This window comes from Lissotriton helveticus, chromosome 1_1 (assembly GCF_964261635.1).
Source record: "Lissotriton helveticus chromosome 1_1, aLisHel1.1, whole genome shotgun sequence".
NCBI lineage: Eukaryota > Metazoa > Chordata > Amphibia > Caudata > Salamandridae > Lissotriton > Lissotriton helveticus.
Window position 1 is genome coordinate 1366423986 of NC_136057.1, and position 18893 is coordinate 1366442878.

Here is an 18893-nt window from a genome sequence, read left to right on the forward strand (position 1 = left end):
AAATCAATGATCAACTCACTTTGCACTCCCAGGTGAGTTCGGTGGTCTCCTCCTCTTTCTTATCTCTCCGCACTATCCGCAAGGTTTCCCGCTTCTTCTCCTTCACGGCCCTAAAACTCATTGTACTTGCCATGGTCGTCTCTCGCTTGGATTATGCCAATGCCCTTTACCACGGCATGCCTGCCTACAATGTACGACGACTACAGCTGATTCAGAACCAAGCTGCCCGCTTGGTTTACAACCTCACCAAGTCCCACCACGTCACCCCCCTCTTAAAATCCTTGCATTGGCTCCCCATTCGCGAACGCTCCCAGTTCAAGGTGGGCTGCCTCGTTTTCCACGCCCAGCTAGGCTCTTCTCCTGCCTTTATCTCTTCAGAGATCAAACCCTATGCCCCCGCCAGAGAACTTCGTTCCTCCTCTCAACATCTGCTGATGGTCCCCCGTTTCCGCCGAAATAAATGGGGAGGCTCTAAGTTCTCCACCCTTGCCCCCATCTTCTGGAACTCCCTCCCAGCCCAACTCAGATGTTCCACCCAATACTCGCTCTTCAGAAAGGCTTTAAAAACCTTTCTATTCTCCAAAGCCTTCCCCCAATACTCCAAAGCCTTCCCCCAATAATCTCTCACAAGTCCCCCCTGTTATTCTTGCTTCTCAAGGACTCAACATACTGTAGCGCCATGGAACCGTCAGGTGTACGCGCGCTTTATAAATAATTTAAAACTCAAACTCTTGGTGGATGTGGCAACGTAGTCCGTTTTTTGTCAAGTTTTGACTATTGTGGGTGTGATGCCATACAGGTAAAAGGATTTCCAGTCACTTTTGAGCAGGCATTTGCTCTTGGGTTTTTTTTTTTTTATTGTGACCTCCCTTTAATGTCTGCGTGTCCTGCCATAATTAACGTAAACAAAGAAAGGGTCTGGCTCCTTTGCAGTAAGGCCAAGCCTGAAACTTTAAGAAACAACCACAATTGCCAATACTGCAATTTACTTCTTACTACAGATGCAACAGGAAGAACCGAAATATAACTAGTTCTTCAGGCCAATTATTTGACGATTTAATCTATTTATTTCCAATACAAAGTCACTCAACATTATTTAAGCGGCAACTTTCCTTCATTATCAAAAAGATTAAGAAATACAATACACAGGAGAGAAAAGAAAAAGAATCCTTTTTGACATTATTTACACTCCCTTAAGGCTCGCATTCACACAGGCATTCACTCTTCAAACCTCAGTCAAGCTCATACATCTTTTGTGGAAAAAGTGTGAGAGGAAGAAGAAAAGGTGATAGTAGGGGGGAAAACCAAATCCAAACAAATACAAAACTTGTGATAAACACAACTGTTGGTCAGTTCAAATATTACACTTAGAGTGTATTTACAATGAAACACTTGCTAGTTTATATAATAGGCCATCTGCATCACAAAATAATTATCAAAAACTAATGTCTGGTTTTTTAGCAAAGATTGGCCTAACACGGTGATGGTCGACGCGTTTCGAGTTCCTTGGGGGAGGAACTCTCTTCAGGACCGCAATTTGGTTCTGAAAAACATAATTAAAAGGGCTTGTCTTAATGTATTGTGGGAAAAACTAGTAACCCTTCTGTCTTCAGGGCGGGGGCGTGGCCCTCTTACCTTAAAGTTCACATCTTTAATTTTTCTAATGACATTCGTGCTCTGTAAAATCATAAAGAAAGGATAAATAAATCAAACCCTGTTTGTCTAAAGTTGTGTTTACAGTGTGTCACTAGAAAGTGGGCTTTATCCTTACTTTGGGGTTGTGGGAGCTGTTATCCGGTGTAGTGCTTCAATATTTCGGACACTTGGAGCTTGGACCCAGGGGTGCCTACAAAAGTAAAACGACACTGCTTGGTGGTGTCTGTTACTGCGGTGCATTCATAGTCTGCCGATTTGGTGTAAACAAAACGTTTGCCCATCCTACCTTAGTTGCCTCCTTGTTGTGGTTACTTGTTCTATTCGGCGCGAGTACGTCTTGTTTGAATCTGAAAAATGAACGGGAGCAAAGTCATGCTACTTTGCCGGTTGATGTGTGGATCTTGTTCCAATACATTATCATATGAATGGGTGTTCCTTCATATTGCGTTGTGCGCTGGTAAATATAATTAAGCCGGACTGTTCTACTGTGTGTTGCTTAAGTTACGATGTTATAGTATTGCTCTTCATGGACATGAAGCCTCAACATTATTCAAAATTCGTCTGTTTACCTTGCGTCTCACTCCGCTCACTTGGCGTTCGTCTCTCTCCATGCAATCCGTTTTTTGGGAAGCCGTTGTGAACAGCCACTTTTGTTCTCACGTTATTTGGTAGATCAGGAATTCTGGGACATGTAGTTTGATTGGTGTGTTAGACTTTTAGTTGGCTCTTCTAAAAAGACTTTTGTCCATGTGAAAACTACTAGTAATTGTTTTGTGGATTAATGCGCAACTGGTTGATGTATGGTTTGGTGCAAACCCGTGATTATGCCAAGTGGCTATAGATGAACGTTGTGGCATCCACGTCTGGTATGGTGGTAATTTAATTATGCCGCACCTTATGATGTTATAAAAGGGAATTTAATGCACTACAGGTTAAAAATCTCTGACAGCTCGTTAAGTCCGTCAACAGTCGTGTTGAATTTGATAATAAGCATTGCTTCTCGTTTAGACAATTTCGCTTCCAGGTCTCCTCCCCTGGCGTCATAATTAAGGCTGCATTCAAATCCTGTGTTGATTGCATGTTTAATTTCAACTTTAAATGTTTGTTTTGCCACTCTGTTCTGTGGGCGAATCGTAAGCTCTCGAATTGAATGTCGAGATCTCATTTCAGGGGGTCCCCTTACATTTAGGACTTGTTTTATATTATTATTTATAGTTGCTTTGTCTCTGTGTATTGTGCCATTCTGGATTCCAGTTTTCTAACTTAGTTGCATCTCTAAATGTTTTCTACAGAAACTCTTCTGTCTTCATACACCATATTTGAGAATTAACTTTTAGTATGGCCAGCTTTACGATCCTCCCAGATTAAAGCATAAGTAGCAGATTGTTGTCTATTTTTCATAACATGATTTCAAGAATGTGTTACAGGTTTATGTTCAACCTGGTGAGACTTCAAAAGAGAAACTAATAGTTATTGGTGTGGTTAGGGGGTATGCAGTATTCTAGCTGTCCCCATTCTCTATATGTCTGAGCTGGTTAATGGAAGTCTGACCGTGGACCATGTAGTAGAATGTTGATTTGTGGAGTGTAAGTTAGGTGATGCTGACATTTGTAGGGAGGGTGGAGTCCTGACAGGACCCACTTGCTGTAGCCGAAGGGCCTAACATGTAATAAACAACCTTACCTTCAACCTGAGTGGCTCCAGACTCTTGTATAGTGGTACTGCTCTTCCACATCAATGTGTTGGTTCCTCAGAACCATGGTTCTCTGAGCGTCTAAGAAAAAGCTGTGTAGGAAAATGGAGCGAAACTCAAGATTTAAATATGATTCACAAGATGGAGGTGTACAATCAATCAATTGCAGAATACAAAAAGTTAATACTAAAGATTATTCAATCCAGCAATACAGTCAAGGAGCTTTTTTACACCGTGAAAAATCTAGCAAAATTGCTTGTCTAGCAACAGTAGTTGCAGCCAGATGTTTTGCAATACTCTGGCAAACGTTTCCCAGAAAAAAATAAAGGAAGTCTTCAACACTTTTATATCCAATAAACCAACAGTGTCTATACCTTGGACGAATACATCACAATTCTCATCTAATATGTTTGATAAGCTTTCCTCACTTAGCCAGTTTTAAACTTAATTGGATATATCAAATTGGGATCACCGTTAGATCCATACCTTCCAAAAATTGTTCATCTTACCCCTGACCTCTTTGGCATTCAGTTGACTGATTTTTTTATAAAATCATCAGTGCAGGATATTCTTTCTTGGAGTGTAAGAAAACCTCCATTCTACCTTTGCTGAAGAAAAAAAACAAGGATCCTCTAGAGCCCAGTAGCCAATGGCCCATCTCCAGACTGCATTTCCCAGCTAAACTATTGGAAAAGGCTTAGAACATTGAGGTCATGTCATTCATTGACCGTAACATCCTTCTGGATTCCAGCTAATATGGTTTTAGGAAAGCGCAAAGTACTGAGACAGCACTGATAGCCGTTTTAGGGGAATTGAGGCTCATACTTCATCGAGGATGTCGGGCTGCACTGATATTATTCGATCTCTCAGCGGCCTTTGGTATAGTCCATCACAATATCTTAATTGACCGACTCGCTGAGCAAGGAATAATCTGCCTTGCCCTCAAGTTGGTAACCTCCTTTCTAATGGTTAGAATGAACCATGTTGCTAAAGGCAATTTAACCTCCGAACAGTTTTGTCTGCCATGTGGGGTACCCCTGGGCACATCGAGCCCTACTCTTTTCAATCTGTACGCTACCCCACTGGCAAGACTGAAAATCTTTTGGCTTTTCGTGGTGTCTTACCCCGATGATACCCAAATAGTGGGATCCATCTCAAGCAACCTTGAGGACACTGCCAAAAAGTTCAGCTCTTGTATGTCCCAGGTAGAATGCTGGATGAGATCCAATTCACTTAAGCTCCACTCTGGGAATACAAAGGCTCTTCTTTTTGGCAAAGACAATTGTTTATGGTCACCAAGTTGGTGCCCACAGGACATAGGGGGCTCCACCCTCACCAGTGCGGAAAGTGACCAACCAATTTAATTTTTATTATTCTTAATTCCTTGGAGTTGCACAGTAAATAAACAAAAGCAAAAAGACCACAAATCTTACATTTATTAAAAACAAGATAAAATACATTCTAAAAGCGAACTGTTAAATGTCCTTGTATTAATTTGTATAAAGTGCAGAGAATGTAGCAGCATAAAATCAGGAGAAACCACACTCTGTGTAGAATAAAAATCCTTAACATACAAAGTGCAAATGCGCCAAAGTTTTGTGAAAAATGTGCGAAGCGGGGGCGTGGCCTAGCAGGCGAAGATGGCAGTCTCACTTTGAGTGTGCCCCGCTATCCGTCGTGATCCGCCTGCTTCCCTGGACATCTAGGGCTGTGCACTGCTACCCCCACATTGCCTCTTACCTGGTGTTGGTTCTGAGGCTGAGATCTCTGGCCCCGTCCTCCTGGTGATTGCTGGACGATCCAGCCGGCGCCCACAGCTAAGATGGCGGATGCTCCCTCTCTCCCGCTACAGCCTGTAATCGAGGCCTGAGCTGTCGTGGCGGTACTGAACTGCGGCTGGTGGCGGAGATGCGGCGACTATCTGCCCACCGATAATTCCCCGTCCTTTTCTCCAGACTCTGCTTTGTGACCCCGGCTAGCGCCGAGACTCCGATGCGGCTGGAAACCCGGGCGTAGAGCTGCCACCCTCCTGCCCCCCCCGCCAGCGCTGAGGTCTCAGTAGCGGCGCTTCAGGCTCCCCGCCGCCCAGCTCCCTCATCGGCTGTCGCTTCGGGTGGCGGGAGTTTGCTTCTGTGTGCGGAGTGTGGCTCTCCTGGTGGCCGGCTCTGTGACGTGGCTTGCGGAGGGGTCCCTCTCATCACTGGCTCTCGCCTCCCTTCCTGCTGCGGCTGAGTTGGACTCCGGCTGTGGAACTGTCCTCCTGTGATGCGGTGCTGCTCCTGGGGATCCTGCTGACGGCGCGGCTGGTGGACTGCTTCTGGACCACCCGGGGCCCTGGGGCGGAGGTCTGTGGTGGTTGGCCCCCCACCGGGGCTCCCATGTCTTCGGCCGTTGCATCGGGCGGCAGCAGACGGCTGTGGGGACCTGGGGGTGATGCTACTGCTGCTTGAGCTGGGGCGCAGCAGAGGTGAAGGCCTGCCCTTCCTCTGGGGTGACGGCGCTTAGCTCCCTGTCGTGGGGCTGGCTGCTCTGGTGGTGCGAGGTCGCTCCTGTGCCCTCCCCGGCGGCGTTGCTGCTGGCCGACTGCCTCTTGGTCCCGCGCGGTTGCTGCGGGGTGGCCCGGAATTGCCCTTGGATTCTCAGTGAGCAGTGCTATCCACGGCGGCGGCTCGGCTCCCTGGTGGCTCTGCCGTGACACCGGCCGCCAGGTCAGGCGGCGGGGATCTGGAGTGGTGATGGGAAGAGATCCTTGCTGGTGGTCTTGCGGAGGCGGGGGGGGGGCCTTGGTGAGGCTGTGGGTGTCTCCCACCACCCCCTGGTGCGCCTGGCTTGCGTGTGAGTTGGGCCTGGCGAAGACGTTGCGAATGAGCGACCTGTTGCCTCCTCCTAGTTCGTCTGCTGCGAATCTTCCCTCCGGGGCCCTGGTGCCTTGTCTGCCGAACTGCTGAGGCTGCGTCACTGCTTGGCTCTGGTGGGATAGCGCTGCTGGTACCTGAAGAGGGTCTCCTGAACCGGGCCTTCTGTTGCCCCTTCCCCCAGCTGTTCTGTCTTCTGGCTTTGGACCTAGGGCCTGCGGCTCTGCTTGATCCAGAGGCCATTGCTCCCACCCCCTGAGGATCGGCGTACCTGGCCCTGTCCTGCTATTCGGAAGGGCCCCGGACCGGAGCTATAGGTGTGTAGTGGAGTGCGATGGCCTGGGCGTGCCATGTCCCATCTTCTTCCCTCACGTACCTTCCCCTGCTTGCCCGCCGCTCTGGCCCCGGAGCCTGCACTCTACCTTCCCTTTGCCCAAAGGCAGCCATGCTGAGAGACAAAGTACCCAAGACGTCCGCCGTCCGCATCCCAAACTAAGATGGATTGCTTCACCGCCGCCGGGGCTGGGACCAACGGTGGGCCCTCGGACAAGGACCCTCCAACCTCTCCACCATCCTCCAGGCAATCCATATGTCTCAGTCCTCGGTGGAGGGGAAGATCGCGGAGGTCCGCGTGGACATGACCCTGATCCGGCAAGACCTCCGTAACGCCATGGCCTGTATTACAGAGGCTGAGTCTCGAGACGCTGTTGTGGAGGATGACTTCCACCAGCTCCGACTTCAGATGACCCAACTTCAATCCCGCACGCAGGAGTTGCACCGACTGGCTGAAAATCTAGCCCGCCGCAACAACCTCCGCCTTGTTGGATTTACGGAGGATGTGGAGCAGGGCCTAACGGCGGACTTCGAGGAGCGCTGGATATGCTCCTGGATGCCAGAGGGCGCACTCTCCCCCCTGGTTTGATTGAGAGGGCGCATAGATCGCTGGCTCCTCGCCCGCGGCCAGGCGGACCTCCAAGGCCCATCATCTTGCGTATCCTCAACTTTAAGGACAGAGACGCTATCCTGGCATAGTCTCTGCAACAGCAGCCTCTCAAATACGAATACCTGACTATATAATGGTTTTCCCCGATTACACTTGAGAGGTCCAGTCTTAGCGTCGCTCTTATGGAGAGGTCAAGCAAAAGTTACGCTCGCTGAACATCTAGTATCGGCTCGGTTGCGAGTGCTTTTCCAGAACAAATCCTTCTTATTCGATGCGCCCGAGGAGGCCTGGACATGGGCTACAGAGGAGCGGCCAACGAGGCTGACTGCACGGGACCCAACGCCGCCCAGTGGCAGAGAGGGCACTCGTCAAGACATGCCGACCCTCCAGCCACGGGAGGCGCAGGGGCCTGCGGCGCACCCGCTCCGTCTCTCCGGTGGGCCCTCAGCGGGGCCATGCACCGGGGCCAACTGGGGAGATTGCTCCTCCTGGGCGGCGCTCCGGCTCTCTGGGCCGCTTCAATGGCCTAGCCGCCTCGCCCATCCTTGCTGGACCTCCCGGATACACTGATCTGTCCCGTAGCCAGAGACTCCTCCCAGGGCTGGATTGAGTCAGTGTGGGGTTGTCGGCGTCCCTTGCTCCACCTATGGAAAGATGTCTTTAATTGCTTGTACTTAGTCTTATGATTCACTGATTACTGCTGATTACTAGCTTGTACATCCTGCTATGAGGAGGGGTCCTCCACAATGTTCCCCTGTTACCAAGCATTTTAGTTTGGGTTTTTGCTTCCCTGTTTACTGTTGGGCGACAGATGCTTCTGTTCCTGAAGTGTATGGTGGGGGGGGTTGGAGTTGTGGCTCCCGTTTGTTCTGGGTTTTATTTTTCTTGTTCTATTTACCACTTCTGGCACGCTATATCTGGGTAAACGCATCTTGCACATTGGCATGCTCCCAAGTCCTCTAGCTCTGAGCTCGGCTTTATCCCCACCCGCTCCACCATGCGGACCATCGGCCCGGTTTCCTGAACGGTTCCATCATGTCTGGCGTATCTAGCGGAGCGTCCTCGCTCCATATCATGTCTTGGAATGTCAACGGCCTACTGGACCAGATTAAGCGCGCTGCCGTCCTGCAATACCCTCGGCGTCAGGCCGTAGATGTGCTCCTGCTTCAGGAGATCCCCCCCCCCCCCAATTAGGCAACCATTGCCCTTTCCTTGCGTGCTATGGGTTTGGAGCAGTCTGGCATTCTAGATTCAATAGAGGCTCGAGAGGGGTGGCTATCCTGGCGCACTGCGCTCTTCCCCTAGTAGCGCGTAAAGTGATGCATGACCCGCAGGGTTGTTTTGTTCTTCTAGAAGGGGCCCTCTGAAACGTCCCCTTGATTTGGTAGTGGTTTATGCACCCCCCCCCCCGCCCTACTGGCTCCAACACTCCATAGGCTTACCCCTGTGATTGTTGCCCTGCCCCTAGCTGACCGTGGTGGGAGGTGATTTTTAACGCTGTTATGGACCATGTCCTTGACTCCACCTCCCCTTCCTCCGCCTCCAGAACCACCCAGTCTGGCCTCCTCACCACATGGGCCGCCGGCCTAGGGTTCGGAGATGTCTGGAGACTTTGGCACCTGACTGCGCGGCAATACACCCACACCTCAGCCTCACACCGGATCCATGCGCGCATAGATTATATCTTCCTGCCGGCCTTGGACTGTCGGGCGACTCAAACGGTCTCTATTCTTCCCAGGGGCCTTTCGGATCATTCTCCGGTGTCCCTCCGTGCGGGGGCCCTCCCCCCATCCTCCAGCCCATTTGGGCGGCTCAACGCCTGGTTCCTCCAGGACGGTGAAATTAGAGACCGCGTTGGTGCCGAGCTCCGACGTTATTTCACTACAAACCATGGCTCAGTGTCCTCCTCTCGCACCCACTGGGAGGCCGGCAAGGCCACCATCCGAGGATTTGCGAAGGGCCAGTTTAAGCTCACCTGTGCGGCCCGGGAATCCCAGGTTATGCTTCTTGAAGCGCAGGCCGCCAAGCTTGAGACACTCCAGCCTGAGGACAGGGATGAGGCCCAGGATAGGAGGCTTACACTCCTGGGGGATGAGATCAGACAGACCTCCATGGAAGCTGCCAAACTCCTTTGGTGCTCTTCGGTGGCACGAGTGTATGGCTGGGGGGATAAAAATGGGAAACTCCTTCATCTCCTAGCCACCTACCCATTGGCCAATCCTATAATACCGGAGGTGGTCAATGCGAGTGGTGGGGTGCAACGGGCTCCGTTGGCGGTGGCTCAGTGCTTCGCTACCTACTACACTTCCCTATATTCAGCGCGGGCGCCTGGTCTTTCCCTCCACGAGCTCCTCCAGCGAGAGCGTTTCCCCCCTTCCGTGTCTTAGTGATTCGGGGGCGGACCTAGATCTTCCGCTTACCCCTGAAGAGGTGACGGACGCCATCTCTCGCATACCAGCTGGTAAGGCGCCGGGCCCCGCGGGCTCCCCAAAAAATTCTACTTGGCCTACCAAGATACCTTGGTCCCGCCTCTCATAGAGATTTATAACGAAGCGGTGGAGTGTGGCTCCTTTCGCCCGGGGAAGGACCTGGAGACCTTGTAGGGATACCAAAGTCTTAACCCCCCTCGAGTTGTTGTTCGGATTATCGTCCTATCTCGCTCATCAACACTGAACTTAAGATCTTCGCCTCCATCCTGGCCAACCGCCTACGAACCAATCTAGCCACACTGGTTCATCCGGACCAGTGTGGATTTATGTCTCTCCGAGGCACCAGACATTGTCTTAGACGCCTTCATCTTGCTCTTGCAAATCAGCACTTGCTGTCCCAATATTTATCTCTCCTGCTGGTTGACTTCGAGAAGGCTTTTGATTCGGTCGATTGGGGTTACCTGGAGGATGTCTTGGAGCAGATGGGCTTTGGTTCTCCCTTCCGCAAGCTGGTGAAGATGCTGTACCAGCGGCCCCGGGTGCAGGTCCTAGTCAACGGAGCTTTATCTCCTCCTTTCCCCAGTCGCGTGGTATGCGACAGGGATGCCCCCTCTCTCCGATCCTCTTCGCTCTGGCTATGGAGCCCCTTGCCTGCCTTATTTGTGGTGACCTCACAGGCTGGCGGTGGCCCGGCTTTGAAGAGGACAATATTGCACTTTATGCGGATGACGTCCTGCTGTTTTTGGCTGACCCAGCCCCCAGTCAGGACCCTGATGCCTACGGGCGCTTACCCTCTTTGAATGTACCCCTGGCCTACGGCTCAACCCGGCTAAGTCTGTGTTGGTCCCCAGCACGTATCGCGGGAGTGCTTTGATTGGCAGTCGACGATTCCCCCACCCCCCTCAACACCTTCTACGGCAGTCCTTCAAGTACTTGGGGATCTGGGTGGCCCTTCTCCCCGAACTGGCATGGTCTCTCAATGTCATCCCGCTGGTCAAGCGGGTCCGTGTGGATCTCTCGAAATGGAGTACTCTGCCCCTAAACCCTTTGGGAAGGATAGCCCTTTTTAAAATGATGATTTTACCCTGTTTTTTTCTACATGCTTCAAAACACATACCTCTTGTTCGCCATGTCTTGGTTCTGGGAAATGGATGGTCTGATTGCGAAGTCTCTATGGGGGGGGAAACGGGTGGGGGGAGAGGGGAGAGAGAGACCCGGGCTGGCCCTGTGCCGCATTCCACCTTTTGACGGAGGTCTTGGTCTGACGAGCCTCTATCTGTATTATTTAGCGACCCGACTACTCGCGCTTCACGACTGGTTTAATCTTGGATGGTCCGATCCAGCGTATTGCCTGGAACTGCACACTCTGGGCTTCGCCTCCCTCCAGGGGATACTCTATGGTGCGGCTGTCCCTCAGGCTCTCCCTGAGGCTTGGCGGGCCTCATTACGCCATACCCGCTGGTCGGGCAGGTTGATGCAATATACCCCCCTGTGGTGTGGTGCTCGGGGAGGTGGCGTCCCTGGCAGGGTTCCGGCAGTGGGACCTCATTGGGATATCCCTGCTGGGCGATGTCTGGAGTGGTACCCACTTGCGTTCCGTTCAAGACCTGCAGGCCAGGTATTCTCTCCACCGCTCTGCTACCTGCAGCTGCGCCAAGCCCTTCGCTCATACATCCCAGGTGGTACTTCCATGCCGGTGTACAGTCTGCCGGAGGCGCAGATTATGACTGTTGATTTGGAGAAAGGGGGGAATTTCCCGAATATACCGATCACTCACTAATAATACCCCCAACTCCCTCTCTCACCTATGTGATAAGTGGGAGGGTTGGCTTGGGACGCTGGAGGATGGCGACTGGAGAGATGCCTTATTGGGCCTCAAAATAATCATGGTCTCGGCGCGACTACGGTTGGTCCATATTTTATCTTACACCGCTACGCCTTCACAGTGCAGGGCCACTGCCGGATGCCCTTTCCCCTGCTGCTCCCATCCCAGCGCAGACTTCTATCACATGGTGTGGCTTTGTCCCTCGATCCAGTGGTACTGGAAGTCCTTAGCAGGAGAATTGACGGAGGTCTTGGGCTGGGAAGTCCCTTTGGCTCCTACACGTATTCAATTGGGCATAACTGATTGTCTGGACGGTAGCAGAGCCGAAAAGCTTTTTCTTAACACACCCTTGGTGGTAGCAAAGAGGGATATCGCTGCCCATTGGCTGACGGCTACAGCACCAACATTGGCGCGTTGGCGCAGGGGGGTGGGCTGGTGTGCCGCCCAGGAAGTACCTCTTTATGTGGCCTGGGGATACCCCAAAAAATTTCGCTGAATGTGGGGGAAGTGGGTGGGGGTGATAGAGTTTAAGGTGGGTCGGCTGGATCTACGGAACGCTTCTAGGGATTTGGGCCTTTGATTTGTATGTATGTATGTATGTCACCATGTGAGTTGTGCTTACCCTGGACTATTCCCATGTGATGGAATCCTGAATGGTGCTGTTTGTTTGGTTACATTGGAAACTCAATAAAATTATCCCCCAAAAAAATGTGGGAAGCCTACAAGCTGACATACAATGGAGGATGTTTGATTATATACAGTGCAGAGTACTGGCAACAAAAACTGGATAAATCAAACTTTATGTATAATACAATTCTTTATATAGAAAAGTGCAAGTGTCCGAATATTTTAGGAGAAATGAGACCTGATCAACCTAGGCCATCCATTTTGAATTGTATATGAATATTCCATTACGATAAGTTAGTGCAGTTCAGTGCGGGCAGCTTTAGGTGGTATAAATGCTATAATAACCTCAACAGTACAATTCTTAAACATTTGGATTCTGCTTGTGTTGTGCAAATTGTTACCCTAAGGATCAAATTCAGCCTGATTTAAAGCTGGGGACACTATAAAGATTTTATTTAAAAAAATGTTTAAAATTTGTTTAAAAAAGATGAACCTTTTGGAGCATACTGCTTCAGAGGGTGGAGCAAAAAGACTAGTTCCGTGCCTTCACTGCCAATGTGGTAAGATACTTAAGAACACTGATCTTAATGGCTGTAAGGGGTGGGACAGACGAATAACACGTGATTTGAGTCTTGTACCCAATTTTCACAAAAGTCGCAGAGTTTATCTTACCTAGCTCGTCCCTCCAATGCTCCTGTATCTTAATTGACCCACTCGATGAGCAAGGAATAAGCAGCCTTGCACTGTTGTTAATCTCCTTTCTAATGGATAGAACAAACCATGTTGCTAGGCAATTATATCTCTGAACAGTTTTGTCTGCCATGTGGGGTATCCCAGCGCTCCTCATTAAGCCCTACTCTTTTTAATCTGTATGTTACCCCACTGGCAAGACTGTGGTATCCATGTCAAGCAACCTTGAGGACATTGCCCAAATGTTCAGCTCTTGTATGTCCCTGGTAGATTGCTGGATGAGATCAAATTGCCTGAAGCTCAACTCTGGGAAGACAGAGATTCATCTTTTTGGCAAAGATAATTCCTTTCGGTCACCAAGTTGGTGGCCACAGGACATGGGGGTTCCACCCTCACCAGTGCGGAAAGTGAAGATCTTAAGAATCCGGTTTGATCAACTTAATTTCGAAGACCAAGTCAACGCTCTTGCCTCTTAGGTATTCTTTACTTTAAGAATAATCAAAAAGATCTGTCCTTTCATCCCTTCTACCCTTCAAAGTCCTAGCCAAATTGGATTATGGATATGCCCTTTTTATTGGCATCCGGGAATAAAAAACAAACAAACCTTAAACTCGAGATGCTGCAAAATGCCTCAGCTCGCTGCTCACGGGAATACCAATCTGTCCCACAGGCCATGATTAAGCTACATTGGCTTCCTGTGGCAAATCTAATTGAATATAAGGCACTCTGTATTGACTCAAGGAACAACATCGTCTTGAGAAATTTGTCTGATACACCCTGCTTGGAAACTGAGATCTTCAGTAGCAAAATACTTGGTAATATTCAAGGTTAAACAAGCTGCATGGGGAGGCACGAGTTTTGTTTGGAAGACTGCAAAATGATGGAACTCCCTCCCCATGAATTTAAGGAAGTGCCCAGATCTAATGTCCTTTTGAAAATCCCTGAAGACTTGGCTCTTTAGCCAGTAGAGTAGCACTTTATCTCCCTGGCCTTATTCCCCCTTCTTTCCCTCATGATAGTAGCAGCGGGATGACGCCTCAGGGCATTAAAGCGCTAGATAACCTTAAAAATCAAATCATGGTGTCAATGTGAGTCTTTGTGTCTGCATGGGTATTTGAGGGTTTAACGTTGTTAGGTGAAAATGAGATATGTTGGATATTGAGTATGTGTCCCTTTACTTTGAATGAAAGAGAGAATGACTTCCTTGTTCTGTTATTTGTAACAAAGGTAAGTGTGTATCCTGGCTGTCTCCATTTCCTGTCTAAGTAATTCTCTGAAATTCCGAGTGTGACTGCTATAATAGAATGATTGTGTGGTCTGCAGTGGGAGCTTGGAGCTAGCAACAGTTAGAGGGAGGATAGACTGATGTGCTGTTACTGTAAGCTACGGGCCTAGCCTGAAATAAAGAATTTCCTCTTACCTTGGTTGGTCCAGTCTCTTGTATGATGACCTTGCCCTCAAACTTAAACAGTGTACTCTCTGAGGCTGGTTGGTGTTGTTAGATTACATCTTATTGCATGTAGAGGCGTGAAAGGGTGCCTGGGCCTCGAATCCAGTTCTAATACCGAACCAAGTCCTACTTCAATATTTGTGCGGGTTAGGTTCGGCAACAAACTCACATTTTGTTTTTTCACCTTTCGCTCTAGCTTGACTGGTTTACAAGATTTGCTCAGGAAGGTAGTGAGGGAGATTCCAACTCTGAGGCTAGAAGATGAATTTGCAGCAGTACTAGGTGACTAAGAGGGCTGGCCTATTTGTCCTACTAGATGTGACGTCCGACATTAATGTTGTTGGTGGCGAAGATAAAACGTGTTACATGAACAAGGCATGAGAACAGAAGTTTGAGAGAATAGGATAGAACATGAAACATGGTGTTTGGATGGTTACAAATCTGTCCCAAAATGGGATGTTTTGTTGCAAACTGAAATATTTTTGTTGGGTAACTTGCATTTATATATCATGAATGCAAGAAAATAAATGAATCCTAAATTAACAGTTACCCTTTTCAGTTGAAATTCATTATTGCATAACTATTTCTTCATTACCCCACTTGGAAGCTGGCCACAAGTCCTAAATGGTGCTGATTGGTGATATTCACAACCTTTATGTTAAAGCTGATTTGTCCAATGCTTTAGATTGGTTGCTCAAAGCATTGTGCCTCCCAGCCATCTCACGTTCTAGCTACTGTGCTTCACTCTCAACCCTGGCTACCAAGCGACAAAGCATTATATGTCCATATCACTGCTTGTAAAAAGGGTCCCATTTCCTCAGACCACCCACCTAGTAGCCAATTTTATCAGGCAGTGTTATTGTGAGTGATGTCATGGTGCATTCCCATTGATACCTGGGCAAGACCCTCAATCCTAGAGAATAATTATCAAAGCCATTTTTAGGATGCTGACACCCAGAGTCATTCATCAATATTGCATCAATTCATACACTTATTCTTCCCAATTCCAGTGCTGAAAACTTCCATACCACAGTTTTTTTTACCTTGTCTGTAGGACAGCTATACCGCTTGCCTTTCGGCTTTTCATACATATACCATGGTTATCAAGCACAGACGTACATTTACAGACCTCTCTTATTAAGACCGGCCTGATGCATTATAGATTTAGCACCATTTGACCTCCATATATAGGCTTATGGAGCCTTGAAGAAGCCCCAGGCTTGTATGCATACATGGGGCAAAACACATAGTGGCTATCCGGTGCATTTGATTTTCTCATTTGATGTACAAGAACAATAATGTCTCTCAAATGCATTTTTTTCCCTTCTTAACTCGATGTACATGAATAGCCATACAGACATGTGTATAATAATGTAAACACACAACCGCATATAAGTATTTGTTACAGATTTGTCGATTCGGTGTCCATGAACAAAACATTGTCTTTTACAAACCCAGCTCTACTGCCTAGGTCAAATATGAGTCTTGAAAATTTAGATTAAAACTTCTGAGCAAAACTGCATGTTAAAGTGATACTCTGAATTGGACAGGATTGAAGGTCATCATAGTGGTGTGACAGTGAGCTTTCCAGGTCCAGGGTTCTTTTAGACTGCTGGTGGTTTAAATGGAGACACAAGATGACAGTAGTGGATTTCGGGCACATTGTGTCCGGTTGAGCTTATGTGAAGTTGAGGTAAAATTGTTGCCATTTGTTGGGAGCTGGTATTGTCGGATCCCTAAATAGTAGTGATAACATTTGGGGTGTGTTGTCCTTGGTAGATCAACTATCGAGCACGTGATGTTACTTTGAGCCTGGTGCCTCCCTTTTCAAGCTCATACCCACCCCCTAAAATTATAACCAGATCACCTCTTTAGTGAGACATTGAGCAGTTAGGACGTCAAGCAAATGCTTCTTAATAGAGTATTAGAGTGTTGTGAAGCAGACACCGCTATCCTGCCACTCACAAACTTCCTCCCAAACAGTGGGCATAGCACTGCTGCCACCTCTTGTGTGGGCCAGTGACCGGTTACATTTCAGAGATGGCTGTGGTTGGACCCATTTGCCATTGAGGCTTAAAACCCGACTGTCTTTCTTTCCTTAACCTAACTATGTGTCTGCCATGACTGGGAAAACTAGACCAGTGCTAGGTTGTAAACGTGAGCAGAACACCCCGTGCTCATCCTTTTAACTTCATTTTGGGAAACCTTCAGGGTGAAAGATATATTTTAGGGGTAATTTGAAGTTTGTTGTAAGGGCTACATTGTGCCATCTCAGTTCCTGAACTGACTTTGCTCTAACATCCTCAGGGGCGAAGTTAACCATAGACCGATTGGTAAAACAGCATTGCTAGTTTGTTCCCCTTCAGGAGTGAAGGTGGGGAAATGAAACTTAAATCAGTTGCTTTGGGCTGAGTTATGCAATCACATTTTGCTGAAGCGTAAGAAGAGTACTGAGTGGAGCCGTTTGCTAAGCTTAAAAGTACTGCAATCTGCCAGGCTGTCTCTGGAAGAAAGGACATCGCCTTAAAGTTGTTTTAAAAGGCCATTTTGGATCATTTACAAAATCTTTAAAAATGAAAAACAAGTCCATAACCAGTAAACAGATTCTCAAGAAGATATGTGCTTCATTGACACAGATGTTGCTATCTGTCATGTTGCAAGTCTGTGTAGAGTGGGTAAGGCTGTTACCTTGCTAACGTTTCAAATCCAATGTAACCCTCCTGTTTGCAGCTCCCAGAAAATGTGAATTTTAACTCTAGACTCTGCAGAACTTTCCTTGAAGAGCATTCTTGTTGTATTCCGTTTGTATTAATTTGATTTGTAGCGTACACTGAGCTGCTTATTGATTCTAGAAGTGAGCAGTATCACTGAACTAAAGACTGGTGGGGTGCAGGAACTGTGTTGGTTTTCCTCTATAAGGCGATGTTCAAAACCTCTAAGCCTAGGCTAAGAACCTAGATTTTCTGTACCCTTAAAACCATTAAAGGAGTCCCCCCCCCCCTCCCCCCATCCCACCAATAACAGTTGGTTAGCCAATTGAGCCTATTTTCCTGTGTCCTGCACTACTAATTTCCAGTTAGGGGAGCCAAAACCAAGGAAACCTTTAAGTAATGGGCAGAAAATATGGAACTTGATTCCCCTTTTGTCAGGAAACCAATGCCTGGTGGAGAAAAGTTGGTTTCTTCTTCAGACCAAATCTAAACCAGGCTACCTCATTTTGGACATATTAATATTGTATCTGACATGCTGGAGCTGGTAGTCTGTTATTGAATGTTCCCACAGTCCTAGCTAGATGTTTGCTGTTATTTATTGGTACCAGACAAATGTTGTTGCTTGCTTGTTGAGTTGATTTTGTACAGGTAGCAAAGCATCCCCAAACGTTCAGCGTTGTTGGGGTACATTTTAGGATAAAACTAGTGGTATACAAAGTTTCTTTTCTTTTTATTAAATGTCTTTTTTTTCCATGTGCTCCTATGAAAAAGCATGACAAAATATTTGGTTGGCTTAAATTATTTTTTTTTTTTAAATGGTACTCTAGCATAGCTCTACATTTTTTACACAAGTATAGTTTGATATACATTTATGTTGCGAGGGTGTTGTCTGTTTGGGGAAAGCCTCGTAACACATTCATTCGCATACAAAACTCTTCTTCTCCAGTATTGAATCGTTCATATTTTCACATGCTTGAATCTCTCCTGTTGTCATAGTGGAAGTCCCACCGTAAAAGCAACAAGCGGTGCTATGAATTAACATTAACAGCCATAGAGAAAACAATTGACATTACTATCCAATTCACATTGTTTTAATAGAACCAAACTTCAGCCAATCGGAGACCATAGCCCTGAAGCACTCTTCCATGCGGGGCCACCATAACTTCAATTTCTAACAGTGTGTGAGGGAATCTCTCTGAGCTCTGCTCAGTTCTTCAACTTCAGTCAACTTTTGACCCTTGCCTTCTTCTAGAAGTGAAACATTTGACCTGTACAATGCTTGGTGTTCCTAGGAATATGATTGCTTCAGCAGCCGCAGCACCGCCGTCAATGTGCCCATCAATGGAGCAAAACCGGCTATTCTCCCTTCCCCAGAAGGGGCACCAGTGACCCTGCACCCGGACCAAACATCTAGAAAAGTTTCTCCATTGCCTTCTGCTCATCTCCTTGAGACGGAGGAGTCCGGAATGAAGGACTTTTTGGAACAGCATACAGTCCCACACAGCTGAATGTTAAATACCAAGATGCGGATGAAGAGGATCTTGGTAGAGGCACTTCTAATTATTTGAAGTAAATTATTCTTTTTTTAGATCGCCAACAGTCAGCAGCTAAACACAGAAATGGTATCGAAATGCACACAGCCCAATTTGTATTTGTTGGTTCTTTTCTTTGTTAAGTTTCAACATCTCATCTAACACAAACGGTACAAGAAGGAAGGTGACTGGATAACATCACTAAGCATTTTTTGGCAATGGCAGCCATATTTATTAGAGCTTCAAATGAGTTAGCCATTTTGGGATATTACGATAGACAGATTAGGTCGGATTTGTCAGCCTTCATTGAATTTTTGCTAGAAGACCAAATTAAAGAGGCTAAAGAAATACTGCAGAATGGTGAAAGGACTTCCTCTGTAATCATTGGTACGGCTATGGATATATCCTCCACGGCGTTCAGACAAATGGCTGGTGCAGCTGTGTTACCCCAGCAGGGGTGGTTGAAGGCAACATCCTTCCAC

At 47.7% G+C, this 18893-nt stretch overlaps 1 protein-coding gene across 3 annotated transcripts in view; it reads left to right on the forward strand.

The window, feature by feature from the left end:
- The window catches only part of JOSD1 (Josephin domain containing 1), a 219524-nt gene that overhangs the window by 17832 nt on the left and 182799 nt on the right, over positions 1 to 18893 (forward strand). The gene's annotated exons all lie outside the window — the stretch shown is intronic.